Consider the following 22,508-nt stretch of genomic DNA (forward strand, 5'->3'; position numbering starts at 1 on the left):
AATCTAGGTGGATGGGGGGTCTAAATTATGATTTTCACTAATGCCTGGGATCCCAAGGAGTTCTTAGAGCTCTGTTTTTCCAGCATTCTCTCTGCAGTCTCTCTCTCATTTCTTGTGCAGAAGCTTCTCAATTAGCATTCAGTTTTCTCTCCGGAGGAATTGTTCTATATATGTAGGTGTATATTCTTTTAAGTGGGATAGTTTAGCATCCTCCACTGTTGCCATCTTGAACCCCCTCTCTGATTTACACCTCAGCTTAGATTTTTAAAATAAGATCTTGCAGATTTGTCTGCAAGCATTTTTCTATAATAATTTCTAACCAAAATATTTATTTCATAAAAGTGTTCTGACAAAGATAATATGACTCATTAATCTCTGTACTCTTGGGTTTTGTTTGTTCATTTGTCAGAGACTGAAATATAGGTCTACTCCCTATTCAGTAATTCATTTTATTTAAAACCCCCAAAATCTTTCCTGATATGACCACATTTCATATCTCTGGGTCTCATACACTTATTTTTCAATGTAACAGTTCCTATTGAACTACACAATGCTTTCTAAACACTGTTTAATGTCTGGTAGGCCCTGTTATCCCACATTAGATGAGGCAAGAACCTAGAAAGCAGAGACCGTATGTTTGTGAATTTTTCTTCTATATATCCTTATAGATATTGGGCCAACTTTCTGTTATCTGGAACTGATTTGAGGGATTAAGGAGTCTCAAGAATCTGATGTCAGGAATTATGGAAAAATAAAAAATCTGTTCACTAATTACAGACGTTTGTGTTACAGTATGCCAATGCTATGTTTTTATGTTTATGTTCCCTCCAAATTCATATGTTGAAAGACTAATGCCCAATGTGATGACATTAGTAGATAGAGCTTTGGGAGATGATTAATGTCCTTATAAAAGATACCACAGAAAGCCCCCTTGCCCACTTCCACCATGTAAGGATACAATGAAAAGGCACTCACCCAACCATGCTGGCATTTGGATAGCAGACCTCTAGCCTCCAGGACTGTGAGAAATAATTTATGTTCTTTATAAGCTTCCCAGCCTGTGCCATTTTGTTATAGCAGCCTGAACAGGACAAGACAGTCAGATATCTTGGGGCACACAGAGCTATAAAGAAGAACAGGATACAAGTAGGCCGAGCAATTATATCTCATTCTTAGGAACCACATCTCAAGTGGCACTGGGTTAAAAATTAAACAAAATTTTGCTTCTGTATAAAACATTCTCTCATTTGTTTCTTTCTCTTCTCAGACAGATAAATAATAGCTAAAATGGGGAAAGAACTTTAATAACTAATAATACAATATCATTGAAAAACATTTGTCTTATGGAGACAGGAAAATTGCACACGTCTATTACATAGTTTAGGTTCTCAAGACTATTATTCAGAATTATTTTTTCCTGTATACCCTTAGGGTATGTAATATTCCATAATATTTTAAACTGCCAAGTCAAATTTGCTTAAGAAATTTCAAAATTACAAACTTTTGATCAGATTTTTTTCTCTTCCTCTCAATCACATACATTTATTGAGCTTCATTTTTTGTTAGTATCAAAATTCATTGATTCACAAGATAAATATTGACCTGACCTTGCCTTCACCTCAGTTTATATCTACTTCTTAAGTCAATAAATTTAGAAACTGATCTGACAGCAGTCAATATTAGTTTAAAAGTCTTAAAATAGCAGCTTTGCTGTAAGGTAATAATAATTCAGTATTTTATAGATTCTGCCAAAAAAAAAAAGCAGTGTAATTTACCAATTTGCTAGATAAAACTATCTCTGTCATTTGGTTTCAAATATAAGGATCCCACTCATGTCAAAAGACATCTCTAATTCCAATATGTTTTCTAATCACTGGCCCAAAGTATTTCAAATGCTTCCTCCCTTTTGCTGGTGGCAATTGAACACCAGTGTCTTGCTTTGATTCTAATTGTTATATTATACACGATTATATAATGAATATTTTTGTCCAAATTACTGGTGCTTCTACTGGGCTCAGTACCCTCTGGACTGAATTTTACCTGCAGGTATAATAAATATAGTCAACAGCCATACTAAACTTTGGAAGTTAGAGGCAATAATAGATTTGTTACCTCATTAATCAGCTTGTTTTTATCTTTTCAAAGTCTAGGAGGTATAAAACTACAGGTCAAGATTTGCATATATTTACTATAGATAAAAGAGGTAAGCTTAGGGGCTTGGTCATAATCAAAGCAATGTATTGTACAATTTATTGCTTTTTTTAAGGCCATAGCACTCATCTTTTACTCACATTATTTCATAGTGCTTTGGGGGATGGATGACATAGTCATACTTCTGAATTCTATAATGAAATCTCTGAAAAATGCATTTAAAAAAACTTTAATTTTCTTGTAAGTAACTAATAAGAAAATTTTGGTTTTGAAAATAACCTGTACCCAGTTATGTTCTAGAGAAATGATAATTAAAGTGTATTTAATCAGACAACCATTTAGAGGTTAAGTCAAAATGTCATGAAAATAGATAACTGCATAACATGTTTTGTTTTGTTTGTTTTGACTTATTTCATCAATTAATAGCATCCTGCTTATAGGATATTTCAAGGTGTAATGTGCAACAAGAGTTATTAATATTATTAAACATTTAATGCATTTCTTAGTAAATGTCCATCTAACTAGAGAGCAATGCAAATTGGCTAACCCATGCTAAGGAGATACAAATGCTTCAGGAAGCTGCCCAGTTGTCCATCGGTAGATAAGTGATAAAAAAGCTGGTTTGTTTACACAATGGAATACTATTTGGCTGTAAAAAATAAGGAAATCTTACCTTTTTGACAGCATGGAACTGGAGAGCATTATGCTAAGTGAAATAAGCCAGTCAGAGAAAGACAAGTACCTAATGAACAAAATAAACAAAAAAAAACAGAAACTGACTCCTAGAGAACAGACTGACAGCTGTCAGAGGGGAGGGGCTGAGTGAAAAATGTGAATAAATTAAGAAGAAAAAAAACTCAGACACAGATAACAGTATGGCGATTACCAGAGGAAAAGGGATGGGGGAGGATATAGGGGGGTAAAACTGATAGAAGGAGACTTGACAGGGCGGTGACCACACAATACAATATACAGATGATACATCATAGAACTGTACACCTGAAACCTATATATTAAAAGAATGCTTCAGGAAATACTGTTACCTCACTTGAAATCACTTTAGAAAACTTTGAGTACAAAGTTAATAATCCTTCAGGTATATTTTAAAGTTTTTGAGGGCAGTTTCCATACATCGTTTATATTCACATGTTTACATGTATGTATGTGTAACATGCTTTACATATACGTGGATCCCAAATTCATATGCTTGCTGTAAACTTATGCAAATGGTTTTTATTCTGTCTTTATTAACCATATTTCATATTACTTAGTCTCTTCTAAATCTAGGTTTAGTATTTAACTTAGTAAATATATAGTTAACTGTAAGTCTTGACCATGATATGACATGTTTTGCCACATAATATGGTCAGAGCCAGGGCCATGAAGAAAAACCCCACAGGTAAATATTAGAATGGCAAGGTTAGTATTTTTCATTCATTAACTTCTAATCCCACTGCTTTTACAAGTTGCTATTTCTTTTTATCCTGTACTATTTCTTATAATCTATTCCACATCCATGATTGCATTTTTATACTGAATTTAGCATTATAAGATATATTATATTGCCTAATTGAAGAGTTTAGACAATGTATTCTGAAATTATCAAAATGCAATTCATAATGATTATGTAACTAAGTTTTGATAAGATTATTTTATATTTTCTTTACTTTTTATATGACTAACTCTTGTCCAAAAGGATTAAAGAGAAGTTCAAGGGAACTCCTCATCCAATTATTGAGCTCTCTCTCTCTTCCTATATATCTAAGAAACTGAAAATGGTTAGAAGAGATATTCCCAGAGAACTGGCATTTGAAATTCAACAAAATGAATTCTCCTCTTACCTCAAATTTTTTATATTTTTTGTACTTAGTTTTGGTTAAGAGAGAGTGCTGCTTACAGTATCTCTCATTTGTGTAAGTGAAAAATAACTATGTTTTTATTACTTAAAATATTACAAAAAGGGACAATATGCTAAAAATATGCAGTGAACAAATATCATCTGTACAGACTGGAAGAGAACCTTCATAAATTAACCTTATTAGTGCATTACTGTAAGCGAATGCCAAAAAAGCTCCTAATTTGCATTAAGATAGATTTTTCAGGTTGGCTGCATGATTTAATTAAAGAAAAGATTAAGAATCATTAAACAAGCTGCTCTACCTTGCAATAACAGAATTCATATCTGATTCAGGTTAACAAAAACACAGATGGTGATTCAGTAACTGTTGAGTTGCTGTAACAGAATGAAAATGATCCCATTAGTTCTCTGGAAATGTGAGGGAATTTGGAAATTAGTATGCAGATACATTGTATGGTGCTAGACAGCTTGGTCTGCTCGGATCATCGCTGATTATACTTTGTTTGGGTTGGCAACACTGAACTTAATAAATGAAAAAATGTTCCAGTGTACCACAGTTGGAAACTGTTCAAGGTTGAAATAGGTGTGCAGGCTTTCAAAAGGAGAGAGTTAAGTAAACAAATGTCAATCAATTTAGAGCTGGCAACTTTTTCCCCCCCTTTAAAGAATATGTCTGTTCTTGAGAAGCAAGTGTCATAAAAATGGAAACCGTTTACTGGATACATATGTCCTTGTGGTATTTATTATTACAAAAGTATTTTAAATGCATGGTATCAGTTTGAGGAAGACAGGCAAGTGTTTTAATAGCTTTTTTTTTCCCTGGCAGAAATAGAAAAATTCAGTCTCTATGAGGATGATTATATTTTTCACAAAAAGAAATCAATATAATTCTGATGGAAAATGCTATGACAGGATAAAAAAAAAGTGTAAGTATAATGGCTATTGAAAGTTTAAAGGTGTCACTAAGAACCACAAAGTAATCCTCAAGGAGCCTTCTGGGAAAGAACAACTTAAACAAGTAGCATAGTCAATCAAGGCAGTTGACAGAAATAGCCGTCGTGTTCAGGGGCTCAGCTCCACAAGCAGCCTCCGTTTTTAACACCTGGTTCATGCCATGGGTCTGAGTGCTCAGCGTCTGACCCTTTGGAGGGAATTTTAGTGGCTGTGCAAAAGATCCATCTGGACAGAGGTCCTCAAAGGCAGCCGGTAAATGACCCTGTTCAGTTGTCACAATAAAGCAGATACAATGCACAGTTTAAAGTTGATTTTGGTCCTGTAATTTCCTAGCAACTATTGAAGGCCAGAATATTGTTCATGTGGAGTACAATATAAATGGAGGAGAGACATTCTAGATTAAAATGTTCCCTGTTTATCATGTGTGTGTCTTTCCAGAATATTGTGCTACATCAAGGATTTTATCCACATGCAAACCACCTTATAACATGAAAAAACTGACATGCATATTGTCTTGGACAACCTACACATTCAACGTGATCATACTAATCTCATAGAAAACATAACCCCCTATTAAGAATTAGCACCAAAAGGATTTAAGCAGGTTGGCTTTTCTATGGCCATTACTAATCATTTTACTAAACTTTTATGCAGAGATCTATATAACCTTTTTTCTAAAACACTGAAGATTGCAGTCTACAGTGCATACGAGCTTTAACACCTGGCAACATTTAAAAGTATACATTATTTTATACATTAATGTCTTACTTACAAATGACAGCCCGGAGTTCCTCTATTATAAGACCTTTTTATGGTTTTCAAACTGCATAGATCTCTAAGGAAATTAAACTATTGAGAAGAAATGCTACAAAACACTTTCTACACAGTACAGGATAGACACAGTATCATTATAAAAGTCTTGGTATACCTCCATTCCTTTTAACCACAACTTTATGTGCTCTGTCTTCTTAAAAAAAAAAAAAAATGTTTTTCATTAATTTCCCTAAGCACTGTATCATCAAGAAAGACACTGGGTGTTTGAATTGTACATGCAATATACAGTACTATTTTAAGTTGAGATGCTTAAGAAATTAAATCAAGTTATTTGCCATTACAGTATAGCATTGCCTCTGCTACAGAACCAATGGAGCCACCTTCACACTAAATGCTCAGTGACCTTTTTTAACTACATTTAATTGTGATTATCTGAAGATCTGCCGCTATTCTCCTACCCCAATGTTCAGTGATTTCAACTAGACATTTTTCATTTTGTATGCCAGTTTTATTTATTATTTCTGTCTAAATATTCTCTAGAAAGGTTTGAACCAATAGAATCAAAATATTGGAAAGAGTAATGATACAGAGAATTTTAATGCTTAGTTACTTAACCCATTTTCTTTAAAACAAGAAATCATGCTGTGGCAAATTTGTAGTTTACTGTGGTGCAGTTGTTTGTATGTCTTGCAGTATTAGCTATGCATTAACTTGGAGAAAAGTTGATCCATAAAAGTAAATTATATATATATACACACATATATGTATGAAAGAAATGGATAATGGGCTTATTTATTTTATAAAAAGCTTCACCATATAATTCTTTACTATAAAAGGTAAATTCCTGGTGGCTATAGCTTACTTTACAGAGTAACTTTCCTATATATAAAGTTGGGCAAATATAGAATAAACCAAATTTCACAATGTTACATTATGTATAAAAAGGCCATTACATTTAAGACACAATTCTAATATATATCAAATATGTGAAAAAGAATGTAGGCTTGATATTGCCTTTAGTTGATTTGCATTTACCTATCATTCCTTAAGTCAATATTTTAAAATTGTCTACTATATTCCACATGATGCATTATCAAATATAACAAGATTTACATTACTTATCAGTACTACCCAATAATTTTTCATTTCAGATTATGAAATTGAAATTTAAGTTTAAACTCTTCATAGCTAAATGGGATTTGAACAAGGTGTTTCTAATGTCAAATTTAGTTACCTTTCCTTCAATAAATGTTAACCCTAACAATTGCAACTCTTACAACCCTTGCTATAGTTCTGATTCAAAACTGCCATTTAGTGGTAAGCACTACAGGTAGGGGGCAGTTCTGGGTTCAATTTGATTTTCATTGGGCCAAATTGATTTCTGCGTGTTGACATTGTTGCTTTGCAAAATGTTCTGTAACTTGTCTCTCACTTGTGTGGTCTGTTTCAGCCATGCAGAGGACTGACCTGGATCACCACTGTGCCCAGGATGGGGAATGAGTGCCTCTGCCACAAGCATTTAAATCCACACACAAGACTAACTCAAGTCTCCATTGGAGAGAGCCTTTGTTTACTTATTTACAACCAATACATTAAATGTTTGTTTATCATTCACTTATTTGAACAAACTGTTTCCATAAATCTGTGGGGAAGAATAATTACCCCAAATTCCTGGAGGAAAGCCAAGTCTCTATTCAGAGAAAAGAAGTTCCTGAGCTGCCAGCTATTCAGCAACCAAGTTCTTCTGCCTACCTGCCTTCGAAGGCATGCTGTTCTCCACGCTCTGCTTAAGGCTGACTGGCTCTTAAAAAGGAATTACATCTACTGAGTGGGCAAAGTTTAAAAATAAGCTAGTGAAGCCCTGCCAGGCATGACTCAGCGGTTGAGCATCAACCTAGGATCTGGGAGATCATGGTTCAGTTCGGGGTGGGGGCACATGCCCGGTGCAGGCCCCATCCCCAGTCAGGGGCATGCAGGAGGCAGCTGATCAATGACTCTCCCATTGATGTTTCTATCTCCCTCCCTCCCTCTGAAATCAAAGATATATTTAATAAATAAATTAGTGGGTTAGGGAGAGAAAGTGTTCAAAATACGAATTATGCTATGTTTTATATTAGATAAATTGAAGCAGGGGAAGGGAAGGAGCTTAAGGGGAAGGGGGGAGGAACGCTAAGGGGGAAAAGAGGGAAAACAAGAAAGATCAAGGTGAAAACAAAAAACTGAAAACAGGGAGGGGGAAAACTGATGATTCATATGCCAAAACTAAGTTGTAAATGCAGAGGTTGAGTTTTCTCCCCAGTCAATATCCTGCCCCTTTCACCTACCTTCTCATGGGCACTCCATCCCTGACAGGCTCTCAGTTACTCTCCTGGCCCCTGTGACAACAGCCTTGGTCCATGACATTGTCCAGTAGACAAGGGACAATGAAAAAAGTGGCAGTAAACCTTATAAACAGATTACATTAGAGGTACATCAAGGTGGTTCTGTGAAATCTGGATATCTAAACTCAACAAAGTTAACAAATTTCTCAGTATTTGTTATTTAGGTCACTCTAACCTTCATAACTATAGTTCAGAGGTCAAAACTATGTAAACTGAAGGCAACTCCAGCAAAAGTGAGTTTTTCTTTTCGCAAGTATTTTAGGTTTCTTCTGTGGGTAGCATCCCACAGGGCCTACCAAAGCTTCAGTAGCCCTATCCCCTGCTGTATTACGTGTCTTTCTCACAGCTACTGACCAGTAACTCCTGGCTGCCACAACTTTCTTTAAAATAGAGAATCCATAGATGCAGTTTCTCGGTGAAAATAAGATGGGTTGCAATCTCACAGCCCAATGCTGTGCTGATTGCTTTGCCATACATACTGGTTAGGTTGTATAAATGTGGCATCAAACTGAGAAAAACAAGAATGAGTTTAAACACAGTGTGGAATTAATAAAATCCACTGTAATATCTCCCTTAAAATGCTATTGTAAGAATTAAAAATATTAAGCACTCAATACCTATTAGGTATCATTAGTTTTATTATGAAATTTGTTAGACAGGTGCATGATATGAGGAATTTCATGTGGATCAGTGTGTTAAAAAGGAAATTTTAGACATGAAAAACCCTTTCTGTAACAACAGCCATCTTTATAATCTCCCAAGAGTACATCTGAATAGCAAGTGGAGAATTTTCAAAATATAAAGTGGGAAAACGGTTATATCCCCTAAGGCATGCTTTACACTGGAGAGAATAGAGGTGAATTTAACTGGATCAGTCATATTCCTAGGATGGAAATGGAGATAGTGTTTGTTGAAAATGAATCCTAATTTCAAACTATTTCATTATTTGGTTCTCCTTACTATGTACCATGGCAATACATACAAGATTTAAAAAATTGGGAAAGTTGGAAAAATACTTCCTAGAGATATTGATTGAATTGGAGAATTACTGTTTTAAGTTCATAGGCACCTTTATAAATCTAAGATACACCTGAAAAAAAAAAAAAGAATTAGCAACTTCTAGTGACATCTATAGTTACTGAAGACAATTGTATGCATGTCCTAAAGGTTTTCAGAGACTTTTGGGAATCTGATCGTTACACTTCCAAGTGAGATGTATCCTACTAGTGCCAGATGCTTTAAGAGCAGGTTAATTTGTTCTAATACACACATGGGAATGTAGAAATTGATAGGTTTAAAAAAAAAAAAAAAAGATTGAAAGAGGTAGATTAAGCTGTACAGTGCCACTCACATGCTCTAATATCGCTAGGTCTATGGCAGGTACTCAGTAAATATTAAAATACTACACATACTTTAAAATTCCTAAATGAGCCTAATAAGAAAATGAATTTTTTTAAAAAAATTTTATTGATTTCAGGGAGGGGGAGAGAAAAACATCAATGATGAGAGTCATTGATCAACTGCCTCCTGCACGCCCCATGCTGGGGATCAGGCCCAAAACTAGTGCATATGCCCCGACCAGGAATTGAACTGTGACCTTCTGGTTCATAAGTCAATGCTCAACCACCCAGCCATGCCAGCCAGGCTATAATTCTCTTAATTAATAGAAAAAATACCGGAGGGTGTCAATGCCTGTGGACAACGGCACCTGCCACAGGAGGCTGTAATCTTTCCCACAATCTCTTACACCCTTGAGCCTGGCCTATAGGGAGTGAGAAGTCACTGAGGGATAGAGAAAAGGAAATGGAGAGCAGGGAAAACCAGAAAAGTCCACACTGCCCTGCCTTCTCAGACTGCCCCAAGTAGACCCCAGTCTGGCGGGGGGGGGACTTAGTCCCAGATCAAGTTGGGAATTAGGATTATTACAAAGGTAAATGTTCTGTTTCTGAAGTTAGACTGAGTTTGTAACTTAAAGCAGCCTGAGGGCTTTTATTATCAATGAATGCCCAGAAGAGAGATGGACCTGCTGAAGCTTCATCTAGTGTTTGGGAATAGTGGCAGCCAAAAATAAAATTGTATTTTGCTTGTGTTTCAAAAATCCTGCATGAGCTTACAGAACTATTCACTAATGCAGAAACTAAGTGTATAGAAAGCACATATATAACACATTGATATTATGGTATTAAATCATAAAATGTTTCCAAAATAATTAAATACATTTTGCTATGCGACTAGACACCTATTTTTAGGTTCTTCTATCCTTATAGCCTGTAGAAATAGATATATCCATGGTTATATTTATTTCTAATTTTCATTTTGGACTATGAAGCTCTTTTGAATTATAGTTGCTAGGAGGGGGTCAAAATGCTTGCATAGATAAATGCAGTATGGGCATTCTACTTCAAAATTACAATTAAACTACAGAACCACCGCCAGAACCACCTGAAATCTAGGTGAACAGAGGTCCTAAACTATGGGTATAAAGAAGCCATATTCAGACTAGTAGGAAGGACAGAGACGTGGAACAGACTGGCCCCATACCCCTGTGCAGCAGATCAAAATCAGGAGGAATATCTCAGATGTGGAGGTACCCCCTAAAGAGCAAGTGTCCCAGCCCCACACCAAGGCCCCTAGTTCAGGGTTCTAGTACCAGGAAGAGAAGTCCCCATACCTTCTGGCTGTAAAAACTGGTGGGGACTGTGGTTCAGGGAGTCTGAGGGCTGCTGGAGTCCCAGGCAGTTCCTGTTAAAGGACCCACATGTGGCTTTATTTGAACTCACTCTAAGCTCCAGCACTGGAACAGCAGCTCAAAAGGCACCAGGGACATACAGGGAGGGACAGAATATTATGGCATCAGGGTAAGAGCTGGAGAGGAACCTTTCTCCCAAACAGAAGTGCTGGCAGAAGCCACTGTTCCTTTTCTGAGTCCTCCTGCCACAGAGTCATCAGGTGGACACCATATTTGAGTCTCCATTAACCTGGCTAATACTGGCCCCAACCTGGTGATTCCCTGAGCTCCAGCAAAATTTCAGGACCATCCAAGTTCTAATGGCTTTTCCATATGAATTGTCTGTCTTGGTTCATGCTTCAGACCTTCCTAAAATCTCTCAAGTAGCATCTGGCCTCAGCATGATCTGCACCTCTTGCTGAGTGACCCCAGGCCTGGCATTAGCAACAGTTGGCCTTGGTTCACAGTTTGACTTGTCCTGGGCATCTCCAAGCCCAACACAAGGAATAGCCATCTGAAGATCACTCTGTAGCTCATTCCCAGTGGCCCCAGGCAGAACACAGGTCAAGTGGTGGCTGACCTTGGCCTGCACCTCCTGGCATCCTCAGAGCCAGTGCACCTGGTAGACAGCTTAAGACCATATTGAAGCACCACCCAACAATCTCCATTAGCAACACACTCAAGGGGCAGACTCAGCAGGCACTAGAGCCCTGCTGAAGTAAGTCCTGCTCCTTTGGGTGGTCTTCTTCACAGCTAATCCTTCACAGTGGTTGCAACCAGTCCTCCTAAACAATCAGCTTGGAGTAAATCCCTCCCATTGATGTCCCAACAGCAATCAAGGCTCATCTACAACAGGTGGGTGCACCTGGAGTGCCCAGCTTGGGTGATAGAGAAGGCCATGCCACTGGACCTTACAGAACCCCTACTACATAAGGTCAGCCTACCAAGACCTGGACATGTAGCAGCTGTTCCTAATACATAGTAACAGACACAGTGAACCTGCCAAAATGAGGAGACAAAGAAACATGCCCCAAATAAAAGGACAGAACAAAACTCCAGAAATAGAACTAAACAAAATGGAGATAAACAATCTATTAGATGCAGGGTTCAAAACACTGGTTGTAAGGATGTTTGATGAACTTAGCTGATGAGTAGGTGAACTTACTGAGAACTTCCACAAAAAGATAGGAAACAAACACAGAACTAGAAAACAGAAGAAAGAACGAGTAAGAAATGAATATATTAACTAAAGTGAAGACTACATTACAAGAACTCAGTAGTAGAGGAGATGAAGCAGAAGATAAAATCAGAAATTTGGAAGGTAATGGAGCAGAAAACAATCAGAACAGCAAACAATTAAAATTTAAAAAAACGATAATGTTAGGAGCTTCTGGGACAACTTCAAGTGTACCAATACTCCCATCACAGGGATGCCAGAAAGAGGAGAGCAAGGAATTGAAAAACTATCTGAAAAAATGAGAAATGTCCCTAACCTGGTGAGGTAGATAGATGTACAAGTCCAGGAATCATAGACTCGAACAAGAGGAACCCAAAGAGGCCCACACCAAGACACATTGCAATTAAAATGCCAAAGTTTAAAGACAAAGAGAACCTTAAAAGCAGCAAGAGGAAAGCAATTTTCTACAAGGGAGCTCCCATAAAACTGTCAGCTGATTTCTCAACAGAAACTCTGTAGGCCAGAAGGGAGTGGCAAGAAATATTCAAAGTGATGAAAAGCAAGGACGTATGACCAAGATGACTCTACCCAACAAAGCTATCATTTAGAATCAAAGGACAGATAAAGAGCTTCCCAGAAAAGAAAAAGCTAACGGAGCTCATCACCACATGAAATGTTAAAGGGTCTTCTTTAAGAAGAAAAAAAGATAAATATATGAACAATAAAACGGCAATAAATACATATCTATCAACAACTGAATCTAAAAAAAACAAAAACCACAATGAACAAGCAGAACAGAAACAGACTCATAGATACAGAGAACATTTTGATAGTCGCCAGATAAGAGGAGGGGATTGGGGTGATGGGTGAAAAAGGTGAAAGGATTTAGTAGTAAAATTTTATAGTTACAGAATAGTCACAGGGATGTCAAGTACAACATAGGGAATATAGTCAATAATATTCTAATAACTGTAAGAAGTCAGATGGGTACTAGATTTATGGGATGATCACTTAGTAAGTTATATAATGTTTAATCACTGAGTTGTACACCTGAGACTAATATGTCAACTATAATTTAAAAAATACTTAAAGAAAAAAAGCATAGTTGGCATACATCCACAGATTTAAATTTGGCTAGAGAAATGACTCTCAATCAGGGTGATTTTGTCCTCGGGGGAGATTTAGCAATGTCTGAAGACATTTTTGGTTGTCACATCCGAGTGTTGCTGCTGGTGTTGAGTGGGTAGGGACCAGGGATTCTGCCAAACATCCTAAAATGCAGCCCCCAACAAATAATTATGGGGTTTAAGATGTCAATAGTTTCATGATTGAGAAGCCCCTACTTACAGGCATAATTAGATAAGTATTGTAAGTTAGCCAGCAACACTGATAAGACAACATGCACAGCTTGCAGATTTAACAAATTAAATCTGGATACTCCATAAACTATGGTCCCACATTCTCACTAGTTACTTCTTGTCAGTTCCACCTTCTACCGCTCTCTTCTCTGATACATTCTTGGAGTACCTCAGACTTCAATGCAACTTTTTCTACTCTTGTCTCCCAAGTAAGAGCCTTCTCTTAACCAATTTGCTAAATAAACATACTAGATCAATGATCATTTGGGTGCCTTCTACCTCTGACATTGCAAGATTCATGTGTTTACCAACAGTTTTTTTGCTAGAAATTCACAGGGTAAGCAGAAAGAAATAATGAAAGTCAACTAGAAAATAAAGATAAATAATGTACATAAATAATTTGAATGATACACAAAACAACTGATAAACTATTAGTATGGGATTTTGAATATATATATATATATTTTTTACAATTTTTTAATTTTTTTATTTTAGTTTTGTTTAAAATATTACAGATGTTCCTTTTTCTCCCCAATGACTCCCCCCCCCCCCCCCGGACTTAATGATATGAAAGCAATGATAAGTTCTACCTTTTATTCTAATATTCCAATCTCTTGATGACACAAGGATACTTGATATGGTACCTAAAAACTAAAAGGGTTTTAGTTTGTAACAAAAGAAAAAATATTTCAGATCATTATTGGGGAATCGCCTTCTGTGATTCTTTCTACATGATACAAGTACATTTTTATTGGCAGGTGGGTAAAGTATTCTCCCTTCACTCTGGATATATTTTTAAGCAAGTAGAATTGTTTGCATGTAAACTCAACTCTGAAATATTAATGGGGGCAGATCGGTCAGGAAAGTCAGTGGCTACTCTCATGCAATAATTGCTGGAACTACCTATCTACTTGATAATAGTAGCTTGGCTATATTGAGTAGATGGTCCACAAGATAGCAACTCTTCCATTTAGAGAAGAAAATAATTTGGAAGATGAGCAGGAGGAACAATCAAGTCTATTTCAAAAAATACTTTGTTTTTACATAAAATCTATTAAAAAAAATCTATTCTCATCCTTTGCCTGCTTTTTTAGAAACATAGGGAGATTTATGATTCTTCTACTTTAAATATACAATTTTATTAGGAAGTTTACAACATGAATAGAGATCCAAACCATTTAATGTATAAAAATCCATTCCGACAAAACTGAAAAATACTTTTATTTTTTAATATTCTTGAGAGGGAACCAGAGGAAAAAATGTTAGCAAAATATCCCCTCTAATTCTAAAATTGAAAATCCAATGTTTGACAAATTGAACTTAATACAGAGAGGTAACAGTGTAAGAACAATTTGATTCAAAAATGTGAATTTTTCATAAATTATTTGTACTCAAGTAGACTTTGATCATTCAATCAAATAAGCTTTGAAAATGCTCATCTTCCACATCTCTTCTTCTCCCCTCCCCTTCCCCCCCTTCCCTTTCCCTCTTGTCTCCTTTTCCTGCTCTCACTTCTTTTATATTTTAAAAAGCATTGTCTTCCTAACCAATTGACTAAGAACATATCTACCAGCTCCTTGATGTTATCCTGAGTTGCTACAATTCTTCATAAATGCTAGGTCTACAGTGTAGAGCCGGCGGGCCCTTTCCGCCCCCATACGTAACGGTAATTTCTTATTTGCCCTTTCCTGTTCTGTTACTCCACATTATAAGTATAGAGGCACATTACTGACTTGCACCATTCCAGTCAGATCACACATAATACAGCACAATTCAGCAGGAGCGATCATAAAAACAGAATTATCTTTCACCCTGGGAGGTTTGCCCTTTCTGATAAAGGTTGAAAGAAATGCATGGAAGCTCCCACAAATACTGCTCACAGCTTACCAGGCCGTGCGTTCAACACGGCGTTAGTAAGGGGGCTCGACGGGCACTTCTGAGCAGGCCGAGAGGAGCGAAGGGAGGAAGTGCAAGTGCAAGGTACCTACCAGCAAAACCCACAGCGACGGAGTGCCATCCATACGTGAGCCTTAAAATCCCAGCGTTATCCAATTAACAAAGTACTATATGATAAAACACGTAAGATTTATTTCAGTGATCCTTGGGAAGAAGACAAAATTTACAAACATTCATTTGCCTTAATAAGATTGCATTGCCGTAAAAACCTCATTAATTCTAAAATACATTTAGGTGGGACCTAAGGGTAAAGATAGCAGAGTAAAACTAAAACACAATATCTCTTTCCCACAATATCTTCTCTCTGCTCCAGGAAAAAAAGGAAAACAAAACTGCTATCACGATTGCCTCAACAGTGATATATAAAAGGCAAGTACAACATGGCAGCCAAGAATAGGAAAGGGAAGACTCTGGTGTAGCTGGTCTTTTTGCTGGGCTGTTATGCCACCCTTTTCATTACCTAGGTATAGTGCTGGAGAGACAATGTGAATAAGCATAATAATAATAATAAAACTACTCAGTTAAAGAGAAACAGATTAGCTACCTGGGGGTGGGGAGAGGGGGTCACAGGAAAAGCTACTGGGAGAAGTTCCTACTTGCAATGGCAGGATCTCAGGAGGCAAGGTCGAAAGAACCACGTGGGCTTCCCACATTATATAGACTCAGATGAGGAAGACCTGAAGCCCGAAAGGTAGGGGCCAATAACCAGAATCAAATGAAGTCAACTATCACAGGCAATAAAATGGAAATTACTAAATTAAATACAACGAGAAAAATATCATCTGTGGGAGTCAAAAAAATAGGAACACATAAAACACCCAGATGATAAGTGACCTCCCTTCACCCAGCTGTCAACACTGAAGCCACAGGCACCCAGTTATGTTCCCTATTTTTTTTAAGTCCTCACCTGATATGTTTTTTTTAATTCTTATTTTTATGGTTTTCCTTTTTATTTAATCAAAAGCTGGTGGATAAACACCAATACAGCACAATTCAGATCATTCTTCACATTGTGTACGCACAGACGGATGGGCATCATCTGAAACAAACCTGCAGTCAGCAGTGAAATGCATACAGCTTTTCCTTCCCTCGCTCAAAAAAAAACAACCACACACAAACTTAGAATCTCATCAGCACACTCTCTCCCACGACAAATGATTCAGACATAAATAGTGGGTGCAAAGAAACTATATGCTAACGTATGTATAACCTTTGTTAATGAAAAAACAGAAACAGCCATAATGATTAAGATACATTCAGTTACCGATAACTAGCTATGCCCTAGAGGGCATTACCAAAAGAGAAATCATGCTGCAGAGAAAAGCTATATATACATACACAATGAGAAAATAAACCACAAGATTAACGCATGCATGCTTAATACTGGGGGGGAAAATCACAGCCCTCCAAAATTTCTCCACATTTGTTACAAAAGCCCTCTGCACTCAACTAAAATTAAAATGATCTTAAAAGTATAATACTTGTAAAGTTTACTTAAGTCTTCTCAGCCACAGAAGCTGTAATGAAAATAAATGTTCAGAGTCATTTTCAAAACAAAAAATATATATTCTGCTGACACGCTTGATTAAAAGGTCTATGCAAGATACAATGCTCTACATTCCCAATGACAAGGGAAAAAAAAAAACAACTCGTCAATTTTTGGTTTGCAGATGGTCAGAGGATTTTGTATTCTAGGGGGAGTTCAGATCTTCTGGATCTTTTCACTGACAACTACTGGATTTTCTTTTCTGATTTTCTCAGCAGCATCCGCTTTGTAATTGTAAGAGCAATTGTGTGCATCTGAGTAACGGTGTACACCACAGTGAACATTTCCACACCGGCGTTCAAACCCAGGAAGTCCCACTTTCTTCCTGCACATGAAACAGCGATTCTTTTTCTGTTTTTGGTTTTTCGAGAGACTTGCTTTGCTCTTCAGATGGCTGCCGTGCCCTCTCTGATACTGAAGCTCGCAGGTCTTCTGTTTCAGGTATTGCTTTGTCCACAGATGTACTGTCCACTTGGGAAGATGCTACAGATTCTGAGAAAAGTGACCGATTTGACACAGGCCTTGGCTGTACAGATGAAGACATAGAGTCTAGCGAGGACGGAGCTTTGGGGACACCGTTGTTTGTGCACTGAACCGATAAAGAGTCAGACAGACTACTGACAGAAGTCGCAGGTGGGCTTATTCTGTCATTACTGCTGCTCTGGTGCTGAAGATGTTCTTCGTGGCCCACCGAGCACATGCCATTTGTTCGAGGGTTTCCGTAAAACCCGCAGCCAGTGGAACACAGCACGGGCGCTCGGCTGTGGTTAGTTTCCTGAGCCGTGTCCCCCACCTGGCAGCCCTCCCCCCGGACACGCTGCCTGCCGCCCGTGGCCGCAGGCGAGAGAGGACAGGTGGGCTCAAGTTTGTCTTTTAGAGAGAGGAAGGGAGAGACAGAAAGAGAAACATTGACGTGAGAGAGAAACATTGATCAGTTGCCTCTCATAAGCACCAGGTCCCTATTTTCTTTTTATTGGTTTATTGGTTAATAAAATTATGTAGGCTTCAGGTGAACAGTTCTATAATACATCATCTGTACACTGTACTGTGTTCACTACCCAAAGTCAAGTCTCCTTCCATCACCACTATTCCCCCCTTTACCATCTTCTACCTCCTCTGGTAATCACCATGATATTGTCTGTGTCTATGAGTTTGTTGTGGTGGTTGTTTCATCCCTTTACTTTTTTACCCAGCCCCCCCAAACCTCCTCCCCTCTAACAGCTATTAGTCTGTTTTCTGTATATATGAGTCTCTATTTTGTTCATTTGTGTCTTTTATTCATTAAATCCCACATATCAGCGAAATCATATGGTATTTGTCTTTCTCTGACTGGCTTATTTCATTAACACAGTACTCTCCAGGTCCATCACGCTGTTGCAGAAGGTTAAGATTTCCGTCTTTTTTTTTTTTTTTTTTTTACAGCTCAGTAGTATTCCATTGTATAAATGCACCATAGCTTTTTATGTACTCATCTACTGATGGGCACTTGGGCTGCTTCCAAATTTTGGCTATTGCCAGTAAAGCTGCAATGAGCATAGAAGTGTATATATTTTTTTGAATTTGTGTTGAAACATGAAAATGAACACACAACAACCCAAATACATGACACAGTGAAAGCAATTGTAAGAGGGAAATTCATAGCGTTACGGGCCTACTTCAAGAAACAACAAAAACCTTGCCCTGGTGAGTGGCTCAGTTGGTTGGAGTGTCATCCTGTACACCAAAAGGTTTCAAGTTCGATTCCCAATCAGGGCACATACCTGTGTTTCATGTTCGATCCCCAGTCAAGGCACATACGAGAGGCAACCGATCGATGTTTCTCTCTCACATCAATGTTTCTCTCTCCCCCCTCTCCCCTCACTTCCTCTTTCTCAAAATATCAATTCAAAAACATACTCAGTGAGAATTTAACAAAAGAAATTAGAAAAATCTCAAACAATCTAACTTACACTTAAAGGACCTAGATAAAGAACAATGAACAAAGCCCATAGTAAGTAAAAGAAAAGAAAGAACAAAGACCAGAGAAGAAGTAAACAAAATAGTGTCCAAAAACAAAAACAAAAACAAACAGAGTACAAAAGATTAATGAAACCAAGAGCTGGTTCTTTGAAAGATAAACAAAGAACCTTTAACTGGACTCATCAAGAAAAAAGAGAGGACCTAAATAAATAAAATCAGAAATGAAAGAAGAGAAGTAACAAGTGATACAGAAATACAAAGGACTGTAAAAAAAAATTGTCCAACAAAATGGACAATCTTTAAGAAATGGGTAGATGCAAAGATAGATGTAAAAGCTGCAATTGAAGGAAGATAGTTCGAGAGAAGAAGATTCTAGAAGTTCATATTGATAAAAGCATGAAAGATGGCCAGAAGATAACATTCCACGGTGAAGGAGACCAAGAACCAGGACTGGAGCCAGGAGATATTATCATTGTTTTAGATCAGAAGGACCATATGGTTTTCACTCAACGAGGAGAAGACCTTTTCATGTGTATGGGCATACAGCTGGTTGAAGCATTGTGTGGCTCCCAAAAGCCAACAGCGACTCTTGACAACCGAACCCTAGTCATCACCTCTCATCCAGGTCAGATTGTCAAGCATGAAGATATCAAATGTGTGCTAATTGAAGGCATGCTGATGTATCATAGACTGTATGAAAAGGGTCACCAAATCATCGAATTTAAGGTAAACTTTCCTGAGAATGACTTTCTCTCTCCTGATAAACTCTCTTTGCTGGAAAAACTCCTATCTGAAAGGAAGAGAGTAGAAGAGACTGATGAAATGGACCAGGCAGAACTGGTGAACTTTGATCCAAATCAAGAAAGACGGTGCCATTACAAGGGAGAAGCACATGGGGATCATGAACCTCATCCTAGGGGTGGTGTTCAGTGTCAGGCCTCTTAATGGGGCCAGGGAATAACACTTGCTGCTGGCATTTTATACACAGTAGTGAATGAGTGAAGAACTATAATCATAATATGCTCACTACTTGCTATTGTTTTGTTTTAATATTCAACTATAATAGTGTTTTAAAAGCTAAATGAAGAATAAACTAAAAAAAAAATAAATGGATACATTTCTAGAAACATAATCTTCCCATTTGAATCAACAGGAAGAATCAGAAAATCTGAATAGCCTGATGAAACTGAAGCATAATTAAAAAACAAACAAAAAAACCCCAACAGATAAAAGTCCTAGACTGCATGACTCCACAGGTGAATTTTACCCAACACTCAAAGATCTAACACACATTCTTCTCAAACTATTCAAAAAATTCAAAAGGAAGGAAGCTTCCCAAGCTCATTTTACAAGACCAACATTATCCTAATTTCAAAACCACGTCGGGACACTACGAAGAAAGATTATATATAAGCTTATATCCCTGATGAACGTAGATGTTCCCTATTTTAATGCAGATTCTGATTCAGGAAATCTAGGGTGAGGCCTTAAATTCTGTCTTTCTTAATGGCTCCCACTTGATGCTTGTGCCCCTAGTGCACAAATACTTCAGTTAGCAAGGAAAAAGCAGAAATTAACAGGTGAGCCTGGCTCCAGGGCAAAAATGCATAGGTTATGGGAGAGAGAGGAAGAGGGAGGGAGGGAGGGAGGGAGGGAGGGAAGAAGAGAGGGACAGGGAAGCAAGAGAGGCGTTGGGGAGAGAGGAAATTTATTGATTCAAAATCCTATATCATTTTTCCCATGTCCTCAACTATTGACAGATCCAAATCTCAGAAAAGAGAGGATCTACAACCTCCAAGACAGTACATACATAGTTCAACTGAGCTCTGCCCTCATTCTTTCACTCCCCTACTCACCCTGCTACACACACACACACACACACACACACACACACACGCCTTCTCCCAACACCTCAGACTATACAGAAAGCATATTATAGTTCTAAGGTGAGGACAATCTATCCTTAAGCGAGATGGAAAAAGTCTATATGAGAACTCACCAATATTATATTAGAACAAAATAAAAGCTGGAGTAAAGACTCTGATAACTTAAAGCAATAAAAATTAAAACTGCAAAGACAAGTATGCAAACATACTTTGGAGAAAATAAAGGAATATAGCATGCATAAATTTGACAAAGCCCACAGTCTAAAAGAAAATGTGACACAAGTATCGAAAGAACAGTTCCATTAGTGCATCCACTATGGGGGGATTTAAACTGGAGCCACATAATGGTTCAAAAATAAATGCTTAAAAAAATGAGCTGAAAGTGGATTTTGCCTAGCGAAGAGACCATCACTACAAACAAGTGCAAATGTGGTAGGCCTGGGGGCAGGGGTGGAGAGGATCAGTGTGGGGAAAAATGGGACATTTGTAATACTTTCAACAATAAAGATAAATTTTTAAAAAAATGCAAAAATAAAAACGTGCACAAGAACCATATTGATAACAGTGAGGGTGGCTTCATAAAATATAAGTGATTGCAAAGAAAAGAGATAAAGATATTGAAGAAATTAATAATATTAATAAAATTAGGAGCATATAGACAATATAAGAATACCCAGTATTAGCAAATTAAGTATTGGAATATATGGAAAAGTGCTCAATGAGCTAATAGACGCTTCCGGTTGACAATACATATGGATTTACCTCTGGTGTTATCAACTCAATAAAAAGACAAACTGGGACAAATGAAATGCATACAAATGGATGTAGCTAGATTACCCTAAATATAAATTAAATATAACTGTAAACAACTACAACTGAACAACTTACAAGCATAAACCATTAACGATAAATGGAAAACAAAGCAAAGTGAAAAATGCCATTTTGAACAATCAGAGCAGATGCTATATCCATGAAACAAGAACAGTATACTACTTAAAAACAAATATTAACAAGAAAAACCCAGAACTTTTGGAAACTGAGTATATTATAGCAGAAAAAAATGCAGTAGAATAGGAAAATAAATTTGATATATTTCCCAGACGTGAAATAATTGAACTGAAATCACTGAATTATACTATTCCCTGCTCAGGAGGCTGCTAGAAGATGGGCGAACAGGAGAGTAATAAAAAAAACACACAAAACACATAGCCATAGAATCTAAGAAAAGACAGGCAAATTAAATTCTCAGGCATATGATGAAGGTGATGCTGGGGTGATACCTGTGTAGCAGGCAGGGGGAGCAAGCATCCAGCCCACGTTAGACCAGGTGAGCAGGCTCAGGGAGGGATGTCCCAAAGAGTGCAGACCACAGATGTGTTTGGACATTTTGAAATGAGGTTTCCACTAGGTAAAGTTTAGCAGAAGAATTAGTAATGAATAAAAGGAAAGTTAAACAAAAAGCAAGATAATTGTTAACTCTATAGAAAACCATAAATTGTAATTATAGGCCCCTATCTGGGTCTTTGGTAAAAAGCATTTACATAGTAAAACTAATGGGACATTGAGATAGAACTGTATTGGGAGGATGGGTCAGATCAAGTAACACCTATGCCCATGTAATACTTCACTTGCATTAACTCATTGAACTACTCATGGCAGAAACTGTTATCATCTTCATTTTTTTAAGAGAGAACTTGTCTGATATTTTTAACAAAAAATAAGGAACGTTTTTATTGCAATACAGAAAGTTCCATCCATGTTGCAATAAGTGTATAAGGAA

The 22,508-nt window shown here is 37.2% G+C and overlaps 2 pseudogenes; one reads left to right on the forward strand and one right to left on the reverse strand.

The window, feature by feature from the left end:
• Positions 1-17,039: 17,039 nt before the first annotated feature.
• Positions 17,040-18,250, reverse strand: LOC107524584 (AN1-type zinc finger protein 6 pseudogene; annotated as a pseudogene).
• Positions 18,251-19,148: 898 nt separating this feature from the next.
• LOC107524583 (dnaJ homolog subfamily A member 1 pseudogene) lies at positions 19,149-19,787 on the forward strand (annotated as a pseudogene).
• The last annotated feature ends 2,721 nt before the right edge of the window (positions 19,788-22,508 follow it).

The sequence above is a fragment of the Miniopterus natalensis genome, chromosome 8 (assembly GCF_054644295.1).
Source record: "Miniopterus natalensis isolate mMinNat1 chromosome 8, mMinNat1.hap1, whole genome shotgun sequence".
NCBI classification, from domain to species: Eukaryota; Metazoa; Chordata; class Mammalia; order Chiroptera; family Miniopteridae; genus Miniopterus; species Miniopterus natalensis.